Below are 24,440 nucleotides of genomic sequence, written 5' to 3' on the forward strand. Positions count from 1 at the left end.
AAACCCTACATTTCTCAATTCCAAATGGTGGAACATGTTTCTGTTGAAGTTCCATTTTCAGCCCCAAATGTCTTCATCACTGACTGGCGAGCGCGAAGAGCTAAGATCAGCAAAGCAGACGCACCTGACGGAAAAAGAACGGACGCGAGGAATCCCCGTTCACGTTGGCGGCGTGCTCAAGGACAACCCGAGACCATTTCCTCTGCTCCAATCAATGCATTCGTTCGCATGTCCTTCAGGGTGGAAACTCATGATTATTTCATTCATCAATTTGCAGCCTATTGTTTAGATTTATCACTTGCTCATTTAGGTGGGAAAATGGCAAATCATTTTTTTCCCTAATTATGTATGATGACATATTCCAATTGCTTTTTTTTATGAATATAAGTGTGTGTGCGTTAGAAGGCGGTCTCCAGGTTGACATCACCTGCAAATGAATATTTTGGCAGTTCCTTTGAAATGTACTCGGCCCACGCTCATCTCCTGCACGGACTCGTACAAGTGCTTGTAGCGTGCAGACGGAGAGAAATTGATGAGAATAAGGGGCGTGGCTTCCACGGGATGGCGTGCGATTTCCCACAGCGGCGCAAAAGCCCCCTTCCCTTCTACCTGCACCTTTCTAGGAAAAGACCAAATATAAGAAAATTCCATTTATGCACACAGTTGGACTGCACTTTTCACTTGACAAAAATGGGGCACATAAAATAGTAAATAAATGGTAAATAAATTGACTCAATGTCCTCTATGAACATGTTTTCATTTGAATGATAGGAAGGGCTTTTATTTTGAAACTGGGCCAATGCCACAAGAAGGAAGTGGACACAATGCCTCAATGTGTGTGTGGGGCCTGACAAAGCGAGGAGTCGGACTTTACTCAGGTAAAAATGCTTCTTTTTTTGCAAAACCATTTGTGCAGCAACGTGTTTCAACGCTGCTGCCAACACTCGACTTGCTAATGCTCGGCTTGGACCTGTGCTAAAATGCAAATGATCCTGCTTTCAGATTGTTGGGTCTTGGCTTTGCTTCTTTTATGTTTACATTTAAATCAGAGATGTCTAATTCAGAGAGTAGAAAGCCTGCCACCGTTTGGCTTTAATCACAGGTGCTTCCAGTCAAGCGGCCCGGCAGGGTTTTTCATTTTTGGATTTGACACCTCTGATTTGTGGTGTCTCTGCTAATGGCGGCTAGCTAGCTAGCCTATGAGTACACTGTGGCTGCTACCCTTTTTGTGTTTCTGCTTGTAGCATGTATATCTTGTCATTATTTGGACTCGATCGACTCATTATTCTTCACAAGAGGCCATGATAGTGTTTATTGCTGTTCTTATTAGCCAAAGTCCCAAACAAGGTCAAAGGTCAACACAGTTCTTGGGCCCTTTTGTTTAAATGAGAATCCTTTTGAGCAGTGCTTAGCAGAGGCTCGGCGGCCTGAGCTCAACTTTCCGTAGCGGGCGTCACGATGACCAGCGCAATATAAATTTATTTTCAGAAGTGATGCATCAAGTGAGCGATTGCATAGCCAACGCCAAATGATTCATCCGCCCATTCCTTGTGCGTTCAATTTGAAGTGGTCCTTGCTAGCGGATGCTATTTGTAGAATTTGTAAATGTTCCTTCCGTTTGCCTTGTCTCATTAGAGGCTTGACTAATGATACGCTTCCATTAGCTTAGGCTGGAGCCAACGCGTCCCGCTTCAGGTCTACTTTTTGTATGATACTCGGGCCAGCTCTCAGACATGAGCAGCCCGGTGCCCGCAGCGCCATTGGAAGCGTCGCTTCCTGCATTAGTAGGCCTACTTTGCCTGGTGGCTCCACACGGGGCGAGGTTGGAGACAGACTCGGGCTCCTTGGCAAGTGTCTACAGGCCGCGGCGGCACGCTTGCCGCACACTTGCCAATAAGCGACCATTAGCGTGTCGGCAGACACACAAATGGCATGGAAATGAGATCAATTAGACGTAGAGAGCAAAGTTGTGCGGCCCCCGGATGCTTGGGCAAAGTCAGCCGTTGGACAAGTCTCAAGGTGAGACGTCAGCCCCGGCTTGTTATGAGACGCGTCGGCCTCGTGGGGTCAAAGCTGCGACGATGTCGCCGCGGCCGTGTCACCGCCGCCTTTGTGAGTAATGGCGCCGCCTTTGTATATGCCTTGCCATTGATTTTGTCTGGGCTCCCCCAATTAGCGCCTGCTCCGGGCCGCCAGTTGAGGCTCGGGAGGCAGGAAACGGGCGCCTGGGTGAGCTGTTTGTTTACACTACTAATTGCTCCTGTTGCTTCCTTTCATTAGCTCAGGCTGAGCTATTGGGCTGCCTCGCGCGAGCAACTAAGTGCTCGTTGGCGTCCGTACACCTAACGGCGGCAAACAACCGGAGAGGACTGCCCTCTTCTAATAAAAATCCAGTGTCCGCTGCTTCAGCTCGGCATCCTCTGCTATGAAATGGTAATCATTGATCTGGCCTGTGAGATGATGATGGCGGCGTAAATAGCCAGACGATATTGCAGTCAAGCAGAAATGCATAACAAGAATGGAGAGCGTCAAGGTTCTGTGGCATCTCGGTCAACTTTCGAGCTCCACCCTTTAAAGGAGTAGGTGGAGTTTTTGCTTTTAGAAAAGAAAAAAAAAACCAGCCCCATCTGCCCCACCTTGTGCCTTTGATATTAGAAACCAGCGCGCCCGAGGAAAAAAGAGCCAATTGATAGCAGAAACTGTGAGGTGTCAATGGCTCCCATTCTGTGGCTACGTTTACAGTGCTAATGCTAGCTTAGTATTGCCAGTGTTGCTATTTTATTGATTATGTGCTCTGGTCCTGTTTGTCACGACTTTGCATTTTTATCGTGGACGTGTTTGAGAGTCACGCTCATGATGGGAAACTTTTGATATGTGGATCAAAAACTTTTGATACTTAAAAAAACCCAAACCTGATTGCATTTACCTACTCATCAAAAATTGTGCTCATCGATGTTGTCCTCTGCTGGACCTCTGGCACACATTAAAGTTGCTCTTTTCTTCCCCGGTAAAATACGTAAAATATATTTTTTGCGTGCATTTGTCTTTGTCCGGCTCTGTCAAGGTGCTCGTTTGTGTGCATGGAAGGTTTGCACGCCTGGGTGAGTCGCCTGACCTCGCCTCCCCGTGCCTTGCCGTGCCTGCGGCCGGGGCCCCCTCCCCCTCTCTCCACCTTTCTCCCCCCTCACGCACGTCCTTTCCAACTTGCTTGTGGAAGAGCGCGACATCTCTGCACGCAGGCACAGCCGCGGCTTCTTAATGAGCGCCATCCCTCTCCGTGCCATGTTATTAATTAGCTCAATGATGCTTGCCGATGGGACCTGCACCGCAGATTAGAGCCCTCAAACACACATGTTGGTTGCGGAAGGGCGGGGCGGATGTGGGGAGTAGGTGCTCATGCATGACGGACGGATGGACACACGGACGGATTTGCACCTAAACATCCACACTGATGCGTGTTTAAGATATTTGAGATGGCGTCGGAAGAGCAACTTCCGGTTCCCCGTCGACACGCTGAGGCTTTTTTCTAGACGCAATTCTTGTTCAGCGGCTTCATCGGAGGCTCGGTCACGGTGGCAAATCTACATGAATAATTATTGCCAGGAGAGCAAAAGAGAGGGAAAAAGTGGGGGAGGGAGGGCAAGCGTCCCCTCCAGATGCCTCACAATTGCAGAGAAAATGAACATAAATGTCAGTGTCAAGCTGAAATGAAGAAAGAATGCGTCACGGCAGCAAAGTGCTCCCGAGTCTGACAATGGCGGGCGGGCGGGAGGGAGGACATGTTTTGCATAAGAAGGGCAGAGTGGCCAAGGACGTGAGGAGAGGGCGAGGAAAGGGCGTCCCCTCAATTCGATCAACAACTCGCAAAAGTCATGAGCTGACGCGACCACCGAGTTTATCGGAGGTGCGGCAAGCGACTTGATGTTCGCCCCGCTGTCATGTCATCTGTCAGCTAACGCCCGAGCGACACGAACAGAGAGGCCGCCGCCGGCCGCTCTCGCACGCGCGCCCATCGATACGCAGGCCGCTCCGAGGTGACAGAGGTGCACCGCGATTATCGACCGCGCGACCTGCCGATGACCCCGGCTGTGAATCGAGTAAAGGGCAGAGAGTTAGCGCATGCCGCCGCACCTGTCGTGGCCGTCAATACGCTGATGAATGGATGTGGCGGTTATTAAAGCAGAATTAGAGCGGGGAGGGGCGAGCGGGATAAATGATGCGGAGAGCGTGGAGCCGGATGGCACAGCCTCGCTCTCATCACTCTTTATTACCCTCCGGGGAGCAGAGGGGAGAGACGTGCAAGGGTCAGCGCCACGCACGCACATTCAGGTAGCTAGCGACCGGCACACCTATACACGAAATTAGAAAAAGCGACTTGACTGGTCCACCAATAGTTTTTATTTTTCTGCATATACCAACAAATTATGAGAGCTAGCAAACCTATTCCATTGTTGTGGTGCAGCGCTGATGCTCTCTGGTTTCTCTGCACCCCCCCCCCTCTATTTTGCCTCCTCCATTTTGCCTCTCACCGAAGGAGTGGAGGACCCCCGCTACTATCAATCATGGCCGAGTCACAGAGAGGCACACTCAAGGCAGCGTACAGATAAGCTGCTTCGAAGAGGCGAGGCGGAGGGGAGGGGCGGGGGGAGCGAAGAATGAGGGGAGCCTGCCTGCGCTGGGTTCACTGCACAGTCAAGAGTGGGCACGCACGCTCGCCTGCCCGCCCGCCCGCCGCTGCATGGGGGGACTCGGCAACGCATGGGCGAGCCAATTCCATTGGCAAAGCCCACGTGAGGCCCACCCCCTCACCACACAGATGAATGTGTGTGTGTGTGCTATTATTGATATTCTGCCTGCTGCAACTGCTGCTGCGCGCCGCTTCTTTTTTCCTAATTAGAGGTTTATTTATTGATATTGTGTCTCCACTAATCCTACAATATCGTTGTGTCTCCATTCCCCTGCAAACCCAGAGCATCTGGAGTAGGGACCCTGCCCCGGCCTCGGCCCCCTAGTTTGCGCACCACTCCAAACGATGCATTCTTCCAGTTGTCTTTAGATCCTGATAGGCTTGCTTGCATTTTCATAAAATAGTGATAAATTGTGTGAAAAGAAATGACGGACGGATGACAACAGTGCACTTTGGTTGAGATTTTTTTATCCGGTAGCTTTATTGAATTACTACAAAGTCATCTTTTGATAATTGCGTCTCTTTGCATTGAGGTGAAAAATAGCCGCTGCAATGCCACCAACATATTAAAGGCGGCGTGGAAGGGAAATAGTCCTTCCAGCAACTTCAAGGTTGGTTGGCAAATCATTAATTTGTATTACACCGCAGTACGTGTCATGCATAAATTATGAATTCATTATTCTCCCCGAGGTTTCCGTGCTCGTGCTGTTTTGGGTTTAGCTTGAATGCACAACGGCGGATGCTCCCGCTTTAGCTTCAGCGGAGGACATTAGGTCACCCTGGTATCGCTAAAAAGCGTCCATCAGGTGATTGGACGTCATGTCTGCCTTTGAATAATGACACATTTAGTTTATTCTGAAAACTTGTGCTCATTTTCAAATCATGTCACAGCCGTTTGATACAAAATCTTTGTTATCCAACTTTGGGTGCGAGCGCAAAGACGTCCGTCGCAACCGTTCTGCCAATTAAATCCCAGCGAGTGTGTCAATCTGAGCAGATCCGGTCCCGGCGGCCATTCTGAACCCGTTTGGCGTCACCGTCTGCTTTTGTCTAAGCTCCGACGAGCTCATGGATCACAATCAAACATCCTCGCTCAAGCCGCTGACAGGGCTGTCAGCATCTCGTGTCTCCCCGGGGCTCCGTTTGATTCCATCGCAGCCGCCGCAGTGCAGTTCAATGGACACCGGCAGACGATGCAACTTCCTCATCCTCTGATTAGATTTAAAAGAACAACAGAGATGTTTTAGCCCAGGATAAATTTGGGGGCACCAAACCAATCAAATATTCCAGCCTGATGAGGACAGAAAGCTGTGCCACAGAAACATAGGAGGAGACTAAGTGAAAAAAAAAATCCCCATGCAGCCCCCCTTCCAAAGAACTCCTCACATTCCAGCTGCTTAAGCAATCAAAGTTCATTTGGGAGTGGACATGCTAATGTTCTAATGACCTTCAAATGGGGAGGATGCGCTTTTGTGCGGCTTTTGCTAATGACCGCGCACACGTGGGGTGAACGAGCGTGCCACAGTGTGTCCCTGCGCCATCGTTTGTGTGTGTGTGCCTTTCACAGGTGATCAGTCAAGGCTATCCGCTCAGCAGCCCCTCATTACACGCCACTATCTCCTCCAAACAGGCTCCCGGCGGCCCACCTTGAGCCGGCCGGGCCGGGCCGGGCCGGGCCGGGCCGGGCCGGGCCCGCCGCCACGGCCGCGCACTGCCAACGTTGAAGGAGATGCCCATCACATCAATCTGCGTGCTCTTGTTGATATTTATGTATGGCAGCCAGGCAGGCTCCAAAAGGCCCCTCTTACCGTGCGGGGGCTTTATTGACTAGGCATTACGCCGACATTATCAGACCGTAGCCCAGTTATTTACGAGGCGGCGATAAAGGCTACGCGCCCGCCTGAGTTATGTGAGAACTCGGAGCGCGGGATGAAAGCCGCTCATACGGACGCCGTGATACCTGACGCTCGCTCGGAGCAGAAGCGCCGACGCAAATGCTGAAGCTGAAACGTGCATGGCGGGATTTATGGAGGCGAAATTTATGTTCTCCACCGGGGGGAGGGGGGGTGTTTATACGACCATCGTTGTCGCTCGTGCTACCGAGCCGCAGGTGATGACATTTTCAGACTTGACTTGGGACTGGAGCCAAAGATGTGCTAGCAAGGACTTCCCAGTATTCCAGAAACTCGGGCTATGCCCAATCAATCTCACAGGTCCGTTTTTTCCGCCAGGTGGACAATATCAGTGACATCAGCCCATTTGCGACAGGTGGCGCTAGATCCACCTCGAGCTCTCCATTCGGATCCAATTTGACATGACCTCTTATTGTCTGTCCTGGTATCGATATCCAGATCAAGATCAGATCGGTTCCTGTCCAGAGAGAGCATTGCCATGCTGGAGGAGCTTCCCTAGTCTCCTGAGCTAGATGAAGTCCTTCAAATGCTTCTTGAGGATTACCGCATGAATACTGGTCGTGGTTTGGATCCTCTTTGGCTTTTTATGTTCGCTTTGACTTTGGCTCTGTCATATGGCGTTCCACAGGGATCTATTTTAGAGCCCTGCATGAGTAGGGAGGGTGAAGCCAATCATGATAGATCAAACGTTTCTATATGAACACATTTGCTTTAAAGCAAAGAACATGTACGTTTTGGGGGCCCCTCACGGTGAGTCGGCCCCTCGTCCGTGGCAAGTGTGCGTTCCTGTGTCTGCTACCCGGCGTTGTTCGCTTCCTCTTAACCAACCAAAGGCATCTTTCTGCGCAATAAAGCAGGTCAACAAACAAAAAGCAATTATGTTGGGCAGCTGCCGCCTGGGAGTGGGTAATTACAGTGCGGCGTGGACAGCTTCATTCTAAACAGGTACTAAAAGCATCATCAATCATCCTCCCTCTGACGCCTCACCCTGGTCATGTGATGGAGGCTGCGGATGAGCCGGGGAGGTTGAGTGGGCAGGGGCTGGGGAGGGGCGCGTGCTCTGCCTCGGGAGGGGAAGAAGCAAGATCTGATTGGCCCTTTCTTGGAGATGTCCTTTTAGAGGTCAGCCAGTCAGCAGAGATGACCTGCCTATGACCGTGCCCAGGGCTCGGGGGGTCATCGGCTCCTATCACGGCGGGCTGAGGAACAATTCGTAGACTAGACTATAAGGTGGACGCAAATGAGGTGAATGGAAAAAGAGTCAAACAAGTTTGTAAGCTTCGTTGTCAAGCTATGATCTGATTGGCTGATATGATTTGATCGGATCACTTATTTTCGGGCGGGATTAAAATAGCTTGTACTTTTGCATTTTTTTAACTTTTTTTTTTGGTCACTATGTGTTGGAACTAAACATTCAATGGAGCAAACAGCGACACCTAGCACGACGTCATGGGTGTGAAATGTGTGGCCATACTGTACAGCGTGACGATCAATTGCGTCTGTCCTCTGTGACATACAGCCAAGACGGCGGCTGACAGGAATCGGATTGAGAAAAGTTCATGAACTGTTGCCGAGCTGGGTTGACACGATGCTGGCGGCTGACAGATGACACAAGAAAGACACATCAGCGCGGGTCCTCGTGCACGCGCACGCATCACAGCCTTTCTCCTGCATCCCCCCCCCTCCCTCCCTTCTTGGCTCTCCTCCCATATGTCTATGAATCTGTCGCCATGGCAACCCCGCTCCGGGGTTAGAAGAGGAAGGCGACGAGGAGGAGGCGCGCGCGCGGGGTGCTTTCGCTCAGACAAATAAGCGTCGCAAGGCTCATTGATGACGGTTTGTTTAGAGGGGCTAACCTGCTGCTACAGGCCACATATAGCATCACTCGCGCGCTTATGTTGAGGAGAAGCATGCGGGGGAAAAACCCAAAGCAACATTTCTCCCATTTTAGCGCATTCCTCCAATGAAGTGACTGCTTGTAATTAGATTTGCGCATGTGTGCAACTTTGCGCAAGCCCAAGTTGGGTGATGGTGGTGATGATGATGACAACACATGGAATCCAGTATGCGGCGGCTGCGGCTGCCCCGCCTTGACCGCGCTCCCGCCAGATGCGTGCACGAGCCATGTACTTGAATTGACAACGGTCCCGTGCGACCTTGACACACTTTCACCTCTGCGTGCACCCCCGCGCTTGCAAGGCGGACCGCAGCAGCGTCAACTCAAAGGCCGGCCTCCTACATAAAGCGCAAATTTCTCTTGCGGCCAGAAGTGCTGAGTGTGGCTGTTTGCCGTGCGCACGGGAATGTGCTGAGCATGTAAGCTGTCCCCAAACATCTGCTCCCTGGAGGCTCGAGTGGAGTGGAAGGAGAGAGGCGAGCCTCTACGACATGGCTGCCTGGCTGCCTGCCTGCCTTGTCTGTCTTGGCCGCATGCTTGCCCGCATGGGCGCCCGCCTCTGTAAAGAGCTTTGTTAGAGCTTCCGCGGTTGGGAAATGAAGCTGTCGTCTTTCAGCCTATTATTTCTTTGGAAAGTCGGTGCATTGGAACGCGCAAGCGCGCACACGCGCATCTCGTTTCGACTTTGACACATCATTTGTTTGGCAATCAAATTTAAGAATTAAAGAGAGCGAAATTACAGTATGCGCAATTACTTCAACGATCTTCGCATGCAGCTTTGAAGCTTCGCTTGATCGATTCATTAGATTAATTCCACTTGTTTGCCACCCAGGATAAAAAAATATATAAATTGGTCTGACCCAGGAAGTTGGGTCAATATGACAAAACCATTATTTTATACCAAACAACCCAAATCTTTATTTTTTTGCAAGCGACTTCTGAGTCAAGCCGCGTACGTTCATTTGACTCCGACACTCTTAATTAATTACAATTTGTTTCGAGGGAATTTTATGTGCCTTTTCTTGAAATGAATATAGTTTCGGCTATAAAATGTTGTCTGTTGACTTAGTCAGTCGAGTGATTCGGTCACAACACACATCTCGAAATGAGTGACGTCATTCATAACCTTCGCTTCAATAAATCCCATCTGAATGATTGCACTCATGGATAATGTTTCCACTTGGATTAAAATTGTTTACGTGGCGCGGGCATTTCGATGTGACAAAAAACTGGGGCGGCAACTTATCTGCCATGCAGTGCTGCAACTATTTCAATTTCCCGTTCATCGGCGCATGCACGCACCTTCTCCTCGTGTCTGTTTGTGCATGGGAGAGAGCGCAGATGTCAGTCTGGTGGGCTTGGCATCCATCTTCACACACATACACACAAATTACGCCAGTGCAAAAATTCATCAGCGCGACGTCACACTCAAATGCGTTGGAAGTAAATGTCAGGTCTGAGCGAACAATGCGCTTCATCAATTTAAGTGCTCAGGCTGCCACACAATGAAATGAAAGTGATAGTTCACCCAAACTCCTCTTTTCACTTTCATCACACTTTTATCATTCACACACTAAGTAAACACTTTTTGTTGAGCAGCATTCATTTTACAGTATCAAAATAAATAGGGTTCATTGCACGGTTCGCAGTACTTCGCAACAACAAACACGGTCACGTGACTTGTTTAATAATAGCAGAAATTATCATTTTGTTTAGCAGTCCATTTGGGAAACTCAATGGGGGTGAGAATGATGTTTTTCCTTCGTCGGTGCAAATTGAAAATGAAGCGAGTTCATCTTTTACTCTGGAATTCACTAGACAAAAAAAATTGTTCTCATTCTATATAGTTGACATCAGGAGGAGATTTTGTACTTTAAAAAAAAAAAAAAATTATTTGAATTTCATATGGAACTACAAAACATACACTTGCAAATTGTAACTACAAATTCTGCCTTTACAAGAATATTCCCCGCTCCATATGGTTTATTATTATTTCCACCCCCCCGTACAGCCTTCTATGCATTTCGCGATAAATAACTTCACAATGACGCCTATTATGTAGGAACTCTTGACAGCCGCAACCAAAAAAAATGAATACTTCGTTGATAGGAAACTCTCTCCTCTGTTCTGCCGGGGTACCTAATGAAGTGTCCAGGGAATGCAAACAAAGAGCTCACATAAATGAAATAGATGTTCGAGCGGTTTTCTTTCGTGTTTATTGCCGCCGGTGCTATGAAATATTCCAAAACACGAGTTGCTCTTGTCAGCGTTGTTATTCCAAGTGGGTCTCGCCGAGCCCACTCGGGCTGTCACTTTCATCCAGCGAGGTAATAAAGCGAGCCGGCAAATTTTTCGGTTCATCAAAATAAGAGATGAAGCCGAAAGCAGGTTAGCTGCAGGAGATCCGCCCTGCCCGGAAATGCTCATCATCATATGGCCGGCCGACCGGCGCCCACCCTAAGGATCAAATAGTCGACAGTATATCTTTGCCAGTGACCGGGTCATTGTTGTCCCGAGGCTGGACGCGGGTCATGACGGTCAAAGGTGAACTCTGGTTTAGCCGGTTGCCGCCCGCCCGCACTTTGCGAGTGCAAATTGAACATTTGATTTCCGAGCGACGATTTGGTGATCGCCGTTGCCGCGCCTTAGCTAAACAAAGCACTCCATTAAATTAAGTGAAAGGAGCTGATGGGCCATTTTGTGATATTAAAATAGACGTGAACATGATCGAAGCGCATTGCATCTGGCGCCAACGTTTAAGGGCCGCGCGCGGGTTTACGATCATTTGCCGTCGATGAGATGTAAATCAGAGCGGCCTACACTTGCGCTTTATTGGTGGATGTGCAAAGCAGCCCAGACAGCCTGTTATTGTCTGCTCCGCGCTTCCAAGTCTCATTTTGTGCCGCACGAGGAGGCGCAATAAAGACGCGCACAAAGTCGACGTGTTTTGACACGTCATTAACATGCACGTACACGTGCGCCTTTATTAATTATTAGGACCTCCAAAGATGGCTTACGACTTTTACTTTAATGAATTGATCGTCTTGTGTAGGCGTTTCATCTAAACTAATCCATTAAAAGCGCGCAAATACAACGAGCGGCGTTCAATTTGAAATGGACGGAAGCGAGGGAGACGGAAACGCGCATGTGCTAATTCACTAAAGCCGGAAATGGTTTTTTTTTTAAACACGGCGCACGTTAATTTAAAAGCAGCCTGCAGAAATCTAAAAAATATATTGTGGCTAAATGAAATAAATAATGTGTGATTTGTGCGAACCTAATAGGTTGTGGTGATCACATTTGAATGTGAGCCGCGTGCGAAGCCGTGCACGATGACAAAATCCATAATAATGCCGTCTGGGCGTCAATAAGCAATTACATCCAATCTTGCAGCCCGATGCACGTCCTGGAGCTCGCTCGGGGCTGAAAATGCGTGTGCGCGTGCGTGGGGCGTGATGGGGCGGGCGACGTACACACACGCGAGCGTGCCTTTGGGTTCCACATGCTCCTGATCTGGTGGGAAACCAAATTTCCGGCCACCTTAGGCGACTTGCCGAGATGGACCTCCTTTCTCGGGTAGCTCGGTGCTCCTGTCGGACAGGTGAGTCCGGAAGTGAGGTGGACGGCCACCCGAGTCCTGAGTGCAAAACAAGAGAGACACTTATGAGACAAGCACATCATCCAGCTCATTTGTAAATACTGCAAAACATTCTCAAGTTCAACCAAAAATGATCATCAGACATGGGAAATGATCCATCCATCCGTCCGTTCATCGATTATCTGAACCACACTGGAGACTCCCAGCGGTGTTTTTGGAATCTCTGAGTTTGCTGACTTGTTTTGACTTCTTGAAGTTGGGGGACAATGCAAGAAACCGAGTTGAAAATGCGGGCTAGGCCATTTTCACAAAACTTGAATCATTTTGTCAAGTGCCCAACTTGAAATGTTGAGCTGACATTCCTTCCACAAAATGAGTCACGCACGGCTTTTATTCTATTTTGGACATTTTGTGTTTTGAGATTTTCCTGATGCTAAGTGGCTTCCTGGGCTCATTCAAGGCAGGCGAGTAGCCATCAGGAACGTTCTCACGTCATCGAAAGCAAGCAGGAGCACAACTTGATGAATCTTCTCAGCCTTGTGAAATAACGTGCCGGGCACCTCCGAGAAAATGCTTTTGGAAAATGTTGTCCACCCTTCCCCGTCCCGAACTTTTCACAAAATGGCTCCCTTCCGTCCGTCTTCCCGCATCATTTCAACACTTCCTCGCCAATGACAAACATCTCAGTTCTTCTTCCCGCTGAGGTTTCTGGGTTAGGCGTGCAAGAGGTGCGCCCAATGAACAAATCAGGCGGACCCGGCTGATGAATGGCCACAAAGATAATGGAAGCCATGCCGGCCAGAAGGCAAAAAAGGAATCCGGCCGGGTAAATGTTTGAGCAATGACCGGCGAGTTTCAGAACGGGCGGCCGAGCGGCGGCCGTGCGGGCCTGGACCGGCCGCGACCGCGCCACGGCGGATCGATACTCGTCGCCTCGCTCATCTGGGCGTCCGGCCCGCAGTAATTCAGCTGCTGTCAGAGCCTAATTGAAGAATGGCCAGGAGAGGCGCTTACGTCGGCACGTCTGCCGAGACGCCAAAGCCCCACGCGACCCCTCGTGCTGGTCGTGAGGACGTTCGAGGAACTCGGGCAGGCTCAAGATTTTTGCGCCCCTCGTGAGCATTGTCACCTTGCCCGTCACGTCCCGAGCCAAGCGCTGAGTCAGCACCGACGAAGAAATGGACGTCGGCTTGGAAGCAGGTTGTCAGCCCACTTTTTGGAGGTGCAAGGAACCTTCACAGCTTGTCACATTCCGTCAAGACAGTTGGCAATGACAAAAAAAATCATGGGAAGAGATGAAAGCAAAGTCTACATCTGTCCTTATGTCTACCTTGGTCTTCATATTCCAGCTTTCAATTTGAGTTTAGTCTGCGAGACGTGAGCTCCTTGGGCCTTGGAGGACCTTGTGAATGTACGGTTTGCTCTGGTTTGGAACATCTGCTGTTGCACTTGCGTCACTTTGCAGCCTCTTGCCACCCTGAAGGACCAACTGGCATGGTCGGTCATTTTTTTTTTGGATGATTGTTATTTTCCAAGGAATATGCATTCTTCTTCTGGCTCTGTGCCAGGGATTCATAGCTCATGAGAATGATGATCTGTGACAGCAATTAGGTTCAAAAGGTGCACGGACAAGTGGAAAGGTGCTGCAAACTGAAATCAATGCACAAAGGCTTTCATTACAAACAGACGAGCAATCGATACTCGGCCTGGCCGGCGCTCCGACTCAACTTTTACTCAACTTTCTGTGGCATGATGCATTATTCAAAGGCTAATGAAAGCCAGTGCAAATAATTGATCAGGTTCACACGGAGGCCGAGATGCTCCTCTCGCTCCTCTGAACCCAAGATGCAATGCGCCGTGCAATAGCCACATGTATGTAAACTTGTGAGCATGTGTGTTGAAAAGTGAGAAACTTACTTTATCAGGTACACCTTCCTAATCTGCAGATCAGAAAAAATTCAAAATGTATATCTTGTTTATATTTATTTATACTATTAATTAATAGTGCAGCCACTAATATTAGGCCATAGCTATAGTAAAAAAAACCGAATTAGCTTGATATTAGAATCATTTGCAATTTTACACAAGCTATAAATAACAAAGATGTCAAATTAATAAGGATCTAAAACTGATTTACTTTAAAAAAGAAAATCAAATTCTTGTATTGTGGCTGCAGGTGTGCAGAATGAAGAGAAGGAAGAGTTTCAACATAATGTTATTTGAAAAATTATTTTGTGCTAAATATAATTCATGACAGGCATGGGAGAAAGTATTTTTGTGCAGCTTAAAAGTTCTAACGTTGTCAAAATGTTTTGCATCAGAAACCAACATTTTCAATTGTATACATTTTAATTGAGACAATTTCATGTGTAGCTGGCGAGGACGCAGATATCTACGTCATTGCTCACGTCAACGAAAAGTTTACACCAAATTTGAAATGTGCATGTTGCTTTTTCTATTTTTTTGCCTTTTCTTTTTTAAGCCAGCAAATCAGCACTCATTCGCCCCAGCGACTTACCCGCACTTTGCTCCACTCCCGCCCGCCCAAGTTTTTCCTCCTGATTCCGTTAACGTTCCTCTCCGCGCTCCAGTTCTCCTTCATGCGCAAACTTCCCACGGACGGGCAACGTCGCTGCGGTCGTGGGGACCGGCAGCCAGCCATGTGTGGAGCTCCCCCCGAGAGTATTGCGCGGCTGAGGAGAGGAGGCGGCGCGCGCCGAAGTTGCGAAGAACGGAGGAGGGTGCCGAGCGAGTGCGTCCGCCTTTCCACGCACCATGCAGAGCTCGGGGCGAGTGGAGCCGCTCCATGACCCCTCTGGCTGGGCTGCAGCCAGTGCAAACTCCCCTCCAGATAGGAAGTCGTTATCCGTTGTGACCTGCATCATCATTGGACGGTGCTTCACCTCGTGGCCGGCCTCTCGCGCGCGCAGTCACGCGTGGCCGAGGGAAGGAGACATTTTCTCCGAGGTTGGATGGATGGATGGATGCATGGCGTGCCCCCCCCCCCCCCCCCCCCCCACACACACACACACTCGCCAATGGCTGGACATGTGTGTCATCAACATCAGCATGCAAAAATCATGAAGCTGCTGGAAACTTGGAGAAACTCCAGCAGGGCCAAGCAACTCGTGGGGCCTTCTTGCCCTCACCCCCCAGCCCCCACCCCGTCTCCCTTTTTTAGAGACCCAAATAGCAAGATGATTTTTCACGACAACAATGCCGACTTTCATTTGCATGATACAAGCGGCGTTGATGCAACTAATGGTTTATGTAAATGGGCGCCTGCAGGCTCTACAGTTTGCTTGCGCGGGTCATGTGAAAGGCACACTTAATGGGTTCAGAGGTCATGACAGCTGCTATTTACACGCAGTTAGGAGTTCAGCAGCAGCAGATTTCTAATTAGTCCCCAACAAATACACAAACAGAGATCAAGAAGTTGCAAGTGGACGAGTTTGTCCTCCGGGCCTGCATTGCGCAAGCGCCGGGTTTTTATTTTGAGCACAAACGAACAAAGTAGGAGCAGAATCAAAATAATCCTTTACTGGACTTTGGTTCTCGGTTAAAAGATCACACACAGACACACACAAAAACTAACAGTTACATAAAAACACTAAAGCCATGCTTATGCTAACTTGAAAAGCCAAAGAATATAAATTTTTCACACAAGAGTTTTATGACCACATAAACTTTAAGGTTTTATTTTTATATCAAGGCTGACTCTATAATATCTCAGTTAAATTCTTTCTGAGGCAAGTTAATTTATTTCCATACACAGCAGTGTCATTTCAAAAACTGCAACTGGAATAGAGATGCATGTTTTGTTCAATTGCTTTTTTAAAATTTTTATTTCTTTTTATTAAATAAATAAAAAAACTGCCATCTTAATGCAGGGCTCCAGACTGCCCATAAATGGTCACCCCTAAAATTTGACACAGTGCGACTAAAAATTTGCTCTATGATAATAATAATAATAATAATAATAATAATAATAATCATCTTCATTTAAAAAACAATAATAAAAGTATTAACAATAATAATAATAATAGTAATAATAATAATCAAAGCTGTGCTCCAGGTAATGCAGTTGTTGGCAATAATGCCCATGCAAGTATGCCCGCTCTGGTCTGCTTGAGCGTATAAAAAGAGGCGGGCCTTGGACAATGGTCGGCTTTCCTGTAATTCTTCTAAACAATGACAAAGAAACTTTCTTTGTCCCCCATAAACCTCGTGTGAGGAGACAATAATGAGTCTGGCTTGTTTTGCGAGGAGACACTTGAGGCAAATTAGGCTGGAAATTCTGTTTTTTCATTTTTATTCATTATTTCCCCGGGAGACCAACTTCATAAAGTGCAAATTGCGCTGTCATGCAGGAAACGCACTTTTATTGATTAACACCAATTTGACCTTTAAGCTGTGTAACTTAACTATGTTGATGTCAAAATGTGCGCAAGAAAAAAAAATGCTAGCGATGAATTTGACATTGTGCAGCCCTTCATTTTCCCCCCTGTGTACCTCATATTTTGATTATGGGGGGGTCAATGTGCTCCTATAATAAAAACCCCAAACGTTCCGTTCGGGTATAAAACACAATATATTGAAATGAAATGAATGATCAATAAAATCACACACCTACACGTGGTGCGCTGTACGTTGTGTCTAACAAAAATGTTTTCAGCGCTTTTCATGTTTGTGTTATGAATGTCTAATGGCTCATCACCAAGCGTCAATTTCGTGACAGCTTTTTGCGAAATGAGATGTTTTCTTGGACTACCATTTCTTCTGTGGCCTTGAGCTCCTTAGCAATTGCAAAAATGCTTCCAGTGGTAATGAACACCTTGCTAACTAAGTGTGTCCCGTGAGCCTGGAAATATGGCCTCAGCCGTGGGACTTAATGGGATTCCACAGGCCGAGATGTGAGCGAGCGAGTGAGCGAGCGAGCGCAATAGATGCATTTGCATGGGGCGCCCATCCGTCTTCACGTCAGCTCCGAGGTTACTCAGGGTTCACGCGCTCGCTTGTTTCTCTCCCGCACACTCGATAAATAAATCTCCGCAGCGCTCTGTTTACCGCCTGAATATAAATTTGTTTGCAGTCGATCGAAGGCCTGTGCGGAGGTATTAGAAATTGTATTTCTGTAATGGCTTTCAGCAGAGGGTGGAGAGAAGAGGAGGGGGGATGAGGGGGGGGATGGGCTGCAAAGAGGAGAGGAGAGAAAAACAGGTGGAAGCAATCGCTAGTCCCTTTTATGCAAACAATTGCGAAAATAAAATGCGCCAAGGGGGCCTGCGGGATGCATCCCAATCACATTTCAAAGGTAGCCCCCCCCTCTTTTTTTTATGATGTAGGACAACAAGAGCAATCCATGTTTGTGGCGTAAGCGCCAGATGTTTGATTTGCATATTTGAAGTGCACCTTTCTGTAATGACGCATTTAAATTGAGGGTGGGTGGGGGCGAGGGGATGTTTAAGTGAAAATCTTCCTACAGGACAGCTTGAGTGCCCCCACTACTTGCAATCAGCTGGAGGGACCCGGCAACAATTGGTGTGATGAGAAATGAAGTCTTTGTACTCCTGTTGGGGCTCCCCCGAAATGAGTGCATGAGTTCTTCAGCCTTATCTTCTCATTTTAAAGCAACAAAGTAATGTAATACAGTAATCCCTCGTTTATCGCGGATAATTGGTTCCAAAAACCTACCGCGATAAGTGAAATCTGCGAAGTACGGTCACCAACAAGAAGTACTGGGCAGGCTTACAAGTTAGCGGAAAGATGCTAATTCGCGATCGTGCTAACACGCGAAAACGGACTTCTAAAGGAATGTAAACGAACATTTGGAGCAATACTATATTGTCCTAGAGGTTAGACACATGTTTCCTCAATTTAGAAGTTTTATTTTGACTTTTAATTTTTTTTTTGATTTGGACAAAAAATCCGCGATGTAGTGAAGCCGCGATAAACGAAACGTGAAGTAGCGAGGGATCACTGTAATGTAAAAACCAAGCAGCATAACAGTTACTTAAAGCACTTTCGTTTTATTTATGGTTTTTTTTTTTTTTTAATGATGAGGTCAAGAGCTGCTCACGCGCTTCCAGCTTCGGACAAGCAAAATCCGTCAGTGGAACGCAGCAACGGGTTGCAGGGACGGGGAGGGGAGGGATAGCGCAAATTGAGAGAAACGCCACCGGATAGTCAAGTGTGCATGCCCGTTGATCGGCGCACAAGAAGAGAGGTGACCCTGTGTGATTGATGGAGCGTGTCAGGCATTTTCAAATATTGACATTTGTGAAAAATAGTGATGGTGTGCAGAGCCCACACACACGCAAGCGCGCGTGACGGAAAGCGCCATCCTGCGACGACCAAACTAGAAGGGGCGCTCATTTGGATTCCATGCAAAATCCAATTTTATTTTGTCTCGTGCTCATCATCACTTGGGTCGCAGATTCCAGCGGGGCTCGTCTCATTGCTCTCGTTTGTTTGTGCATCTCCCATTACAAAATCCATCGGGGTGGAAAGAGGTAGAAATTTTTTGGCCTAATGAGACCCTGTCCAAGCTGACTGTGCAACAGGCGAGTATTGAAGACTTGTTGGAAGTTTCTCTCTCCTAGCTGTTGAATTTCCTAAGCTGTGCGCGTCAATGCAGCGTGTACGCGCAAAAACTGAGGCCGGGCCGGTCTCGAGGCAAGCGGCCATCTTTGCACATATTTCCTTCCTCGGAACGGGCGGGCGCCCTCCCAAACATGATGACAGGCGGCCATCAGTCATCTTCCCCCCGAGCCGCTGCCCGTTTCCGGGGTTGCGACTGTGGGAAATGAGCAGGGTTCAACAAGAAACGGGAGCAAGTGTTCATCATTGCAGCGTGCGCGTGTTGTTTCTCGCCGCAGGGAAAGAGAAGGAGAGCTTTTGTTTGTTTTGCTGCACGCTCAGTGTGCACAGCAGCCGGGTCGGGATCCGCTGGGGATGCAAAGCTAATGTGCTGCTGGATAATGAGTCGATTCATTAGCTGCAGCCTTTCACTTCAAATAGGACTTTACTAAGCGTCCTTCTTTGATTATTTGTGCATATTTACCCCTTTGCTTTCCAGTTCTTCCAAACGACTAAACGATATTTGTTTTGATACCAAGAACTGTTCTAATTGCTCCCTTGCAAATATGTGTCATTTCATAATAATTTCCCATGGCGTTCATTTTTATTTATTTGGCGGCTTTGCAAAAGAAATTTCTCTTAAAATGTGAGCTCATGCTTATTTTCCCCTCGTGCGATGAAGCCATTGACTGCCGAACGAGTGATCGATACGGCTCAGCGCGTGACATTTAGCCAGATGATTGTTGTGATTGCAAGTTCATTCATTAAAGCGACTTCCGCCGAGGCAAAAGGGAAAAGAAAAAGAAGCTCTCGTCGCCGCCGTTCCTTAAAAGTGAGCACAAATGTCATTGATCTCGAGCAAGCGTAACCGCTGCCTAAGATGGAGGAAGTCAAATTTGCCAGATTTCCTCCCGCTAAGAAATCTTGGCGAGTATATTTGGCTCAGAGCTGGCAGGTCGAGGGTCATTTTGCATGTTTTGAACTTGACTTTGAAATAGTGCGAGAGCTGCTCCGCCTGAGTGGAATGAGGAGCCGAGGGCATCTCTCCAGCCTGGGAACCTCCCGTCTGACGTAATGAACTTTATCTGCGCCATTAGCGCCGTCTAAGTTCCCCCCGCCGCAGGTGATTTCTTACTTGTTGCACTTTGGTGAAGGCGAGATGGTCCAAATCGATCACCATTATAGCTTCTGCGCTAAACTGAGGCTGCAGTGCTGAGAGATCCCTTGCGAGTACTTGATGACAATGCCGTGAATAGTGATGGCCTTGTAAAGGAAACAAGCGACCAGATGAAGAGCGACAATCGTCTAATAAGGGAGAGATTGAATCATGCCGGAAATGTTTGCTTGGAGCAAAACATTTAGAGTTGAAAGTCACATTATGTTTTTCTAGGATGAGGTACGCACGCTTGTGGTTGACGACGAGGCGCTCTAAAGGCTTAAATCACTCCAGGTTTTTGTCATTATGGGGGAGGGGCATGTGTTTTAGCCATACCCTCAAACATGAGCAAAACTGAAATGGTGAAAAAGGCTCATTGCAAAATTTCCACCATTGCGAACTAGAAATTTGCCATCTTTTCAACATGGACACCAATTTCATTTGTGTGGCTCTTTTAGGCAGATTTTATGTGTGTGTTTGTGTGTGTGTGTGTGTGGAGGTCGGCCTTGTCGCAAGCGCTGCCGTGTTTGGACGCCGTCCGCTGTTTGCTTGTTGCAGGAGAATGCGTGCTGAGCGAGCCCCGAGCAGCAGTGGCGTCATAAATCAGCAGACACATCCAAGAATGTCGGGAATCCAGCACTGTCTTCCTCTCCCCCCACCCCCATCTTTAGCAAGCAGACATATTTGGAAGTTTCAACAACTCCCTCTTTCCCCGGGCAGGTCATGCATAATTTCCAGGGCACCCCTGCCGGCTGGCGTCCACCAATATGTGCCGAGTAAATAAGGCTGGGATTTTGTTGCGTGTGCTTTTGCCTCCAGGGGGCGGTGTGCTGCACGGATGCGGACAAGACAGGTAGACGACACAAAGAAGGTTCGAGAGGAATAGCGGCTGCTGACTGTACGGAGGGTTACCACATGGAAAGAGCCTGGTGAGGGGAATTTTACTCATTTTTTCCAGCATGACTGTCGGCCTGACACCACAAGGGGTTGGCGTCTCTCTTTTGGATCCATAAGCGTGTATATCATGACCCATGTGCAGGTTTTGGCTCTTTAAGGGTTTTAACAGATTTTCCCGATGGATCCCCAAAATCCGAATCCCCCCTAGTTTCACAAGCTGTGACGCTAACATGACACCCGGCCAGCCCGCTCTGCCTCGCATCGCAACCCCTCAATTTGGCTTCCTGTCACGCTGCCCCACTGGGTTTAGAACTCGTGCTCAGAGCGTTCCAAAGGCCCCGGTGATTAATGGTGGGGAACTCGGAGAGGGGTGGACCGGCCCGGCCTGGCCAGGGAGACGCTTTGAGTGGAAAGATGACTTCGACATGAATGCACAATAGGGAGCCGCCTTCAGTCTGACTTCGCTTCGACTTTTGCAGCCTCGGAATTGTTCAGTGTAAAATAAACGACCATTGAAGCAGGAGTCGTTCCGAGCAAAGCTTGCATTTATTCAGCACGGGCAGAATGACTGTATCAAAGCATTGTTTGGTTTGAAAAAACATCATTCAATCCTGCTTATTTCTCAGCGTTACTTTTTACAGCAGAAAAGACTTTTAAAACATGCAACAATAAGCCACAAAAAAACGTTTTGAATTTTGGACATGCTGTGTTGGGAGGCGCACTTGTGTGCTGCTGTGGGATTTGAGGTGAGCTAAGCTAATGAGCGCTACCAAATGTATGATTGCAATGAAGATGGCGGCTAATGGGCCCTGGGGCTGTTTTGGAATGCACTGATGATCATCTGGGCCGCCGCGAGACCTGGTGGGACGAGCCTGCCTTCCAAATGTTTTTTGTTTTTGCTTTGATTTGAAAATGACATTTCCAGCAAGCACATAGTAGATGCCCTTAGACTGCTATCTTAATGCTAATGTGAACACATGATGGGAAAGTCATCTCTTTCAGCAATTTTTGAGCAGCAACACATTTTGATGTTCCCTACAGTCATGTATTGTTTATCCTCCGCAGGGAGACGAGCTGAGCTGAGAGTCCGCGCTCTCTTGTTCTGGAAGCAAATCTCAACCTGGTGCTCCTTGAGGCCCGTCCGGGGTGACGCAAGTCATCTCAGCGGAATTCCTTCTCAAACCGGTGAAGGTCACCCTCCACTCGCCGGGAAGACGATCTCGCAGCCCGTCTCTGAAACATATGATGAGTCCGTCAAGAAAGACCGCACCTGAATCAGTTGCCTCCCCAAGCAAGAGTGTGAGGAAACATCTGAGGCCGCCTGACAGACCACATTAATCTCGGCCACACGCACTAGCAGACCCGCTACGTCTCCGTCCCAGTCATTTAAACGCTACCTTGGGACAGCCGTGGAAAATCAGCGCCGTTGGACGTGTATGATGAAAGCCATAATAAGGCCCGAGCGACGTTCAAAATTGGCACATTAAAAAGAGCTCAAACTTTTTTCCTGCAGCATCTGCGACTCGTTTGTTAGCATCCAAGCTAGCTCTATAGTGCAGCAGTCAAACATGGTCCGCATCTTGACGACCATTTCTGTTTTGGGCTTAAAATGTCAGTGACAAAGTGACGGAGCATTGGGTTTTGACAAATGTTTGAATGCCAGCGGTTCATTGTGAACACAATCACGTCTCCAGTTAGATATTTGTCCTTGATAGGTGTTGCGTTGTGCACACCTGCGCAAACACACAATCTAATTCAGTGTTTCACAACCAGTGTGTCGCGGCATTGTAAACAGGATCGCCAAACCACAGGTCAGTTAGCGCAAAGCCTGGTCAGCCACTTGCTAATCGTGCGTGTGTGGTAAATCGGAGAATCTTGAGATTTCATGTTGTGACATCGGCATATACTCAGTTTATGTGTGTGTTGCTGTTAGTGTTGGCTCGTGAGTGAACGATTCGTTCAAAAGAACCATTTTGTTTTCAGTGAACGAGTGTGAATGAATTACTTCCTAAAGTGATTTGTTCTGTTTTCAGTTCTTATGACTTCAACCAGTAGGTGCCGTGAATGCACATTGAACGAATCCTGACTTTCCCGTTCGCGAACTAGTTAATGGGTGAACTGCCTTCCCGTGCATCAACGGATCAGTCACTGAATGTGTTGCGTCTCCTGGCGTGAACTTTGTAAGCCAGAATGTAGATTTACGATTTGCCAAGGAAAGAAAGAACCACTCACTGAAACACCACTCTTCTTTTATGCACGTTTTCTCCAAGCTAACGGCTAACTTTATTGCATGAAGGGATGCGCCGTTATGCGACAACGGGGAGATTATGCTTCTCTTTGGGTAATCTTGATTTTATAACACTTGTAGTAGTTTTTAAATAACGTGTATGCATATATACGCCTAGATATTGTTATCCAATATATCTACTGCAATTTCACATTGGATTGCTGGTTTGAAATGTACTTTTATTATTATTTTAATAAACATTTATGTTAAAACTTGTCTGGTGTTTTATTCCTTGTTTTTATATTTGCCAATTTAAACATAAAAATCAGACATTTGGTTAACTGCTTTATATGACAACATGTGTAGGTACACTACACGAGGTAAAAAAAAAAAGTATAAATATATAAAGGGTTAATTGCACAATAAAAGTATTGTCTCACTTCTGGGATCGAACCAAGACCTTAGTGAATAAGAGCCCAAGTCACTAACCAGTTGGCTGTTCCATCATGACAGAATTTTGTCGTACGTATGTACTCTTTTGTACTAGTGATGTGCATCACAGGCCAATAGGGAAAAAGCTCAAGTGAAAGTGAAAAGTGCCACACCTGCCCTCACTGAGCTGTGACGTCACTTGGACACTCCATTAGGTACACCGCCATTTTCAAGTGTACCTAATAACAGGCCACTTTATTAGGGAAATATGGTCAAAAGTCATAGGTGTCAAGCTCTAGTCCTTTGGGCCACGTTCCAACATGTTTTCCAAGTGACCCTCGTTAAGCGCAGGTGCGTGAAAAGTTTTAGCTTCTTTCACGTTCAAAAGGAGCTAAAAGTTTTCACGCACCTGCGCTTAACGAGATAATCACATGGACACTCCATTAGGTACACCGCCATTTTCAAGTGTACCTCATAACAGGCCACTTTATTAGGGAAATATCATGGTCAAAGGTCACAAGTGTCAAGCTCTAGTCCTCGGGGCCGCGTTCCAACATGTTTTCCAAGTGACCCTCGTTAAGCGCAGGTGCGTGAAAAGTTTTTGGTCACTTTCACGTTCGGAAGGAGCTAAAACTTTTCACGCACCTGCGCTTAACGAGGGACTCACACGGACACTCCATTAGGTACACCGCCATTTTCAAGTGTACCTCATAACAGGCCACTTTATTAGGGAAATATTATGGTCAAAGGTCACATGTGTCAAGCTCTAGTCCTCGGGCCGCATTCCAACATGTTTTCCAAGATTTACCTCGTGTATTTCCCTAATAAAGTGGCCTGTTATTTGGTACACTTGAAAATAGCGGTGTACCTAATGGAGTGTCCATGTGATTCTCTCGTTAAGTGCACCTGCGTGAAAAGTTTTAGCTCCTTCCGAACGTGAAAGTGACCAAAAACTTTTCACGCAGGTGCGCTTAACGAGGTTCACTTGGAAAACATGTTGGAACGTGGCCCGAGGACTAGAGCTTGAGACCTGTGACCTTTGACCATGATATTT

At 47.7% G+C, this 24,440-nt stretch overlaps 1 protein-coding gene and 1 long non-coding RNA gene across 6 annotated transcripts in view; one reads left to right on the plus strand and one right to left on the minus strand.

Moving 5' to 3' along the window:
- Positions 1–839: 839 nt before the first annotated feature.
- LOC148401447 (uncharacterized) lies at positions 840–23,230 on the plus strand. 5 transcript variants are annotated; one of them, XR_015863569.1, is made up of 5 exons: positions 18,674–19,506; positions 19,673–19,797; positions 20,389–20,550; positions 20,650–20,759; positions 21,793–23,230. It is a non-coding gene; the product is annotated as an uncharacterized LOC148401447 (long non-coding RNA). The 5 variants fall into 5 exon arrangements; XR_015863572.1 differs by lacking the exons at positions 18,674–19,506; positions 19,673–19,797 and adding an exon at positions 840–878; XR_015863570.1 differs by lacking the exons at positions 18,674–19,506; positions 19,673–19,797 and adding an exon at positions 18,169–18,321.
- Positions 21,252–24,440, minus strand: part of hoxc10a (homeobox C10a) — a 49,964-nt gene continuing 46,775 nt past the window's right edge. Inside the window, exon 6 of the mRNA XM_088401385.1 lies at positions 21,252–21,960. The gene's annotated coding sequence lies outside the window, so the exon portion shown is untranslated. The remainder of the gene's footprint in view (positions 21,961–24,440) is intronic.

The sequence above is a fragment of the Syngnathus floridae genome, chromosome 2, assembly GCF_059516105.1.
Source record: "Syngnathus floridae isolate MCC-2025c chromosome 2, RoL_Sflo_1.0, whole genome shotgun sequence".
NCBI lineage: Eukaryota > Metazoa > Chordata > Actinopteri > Syngnathiformes > Syngnathidae > Syngnathus > Syngnathus floridae.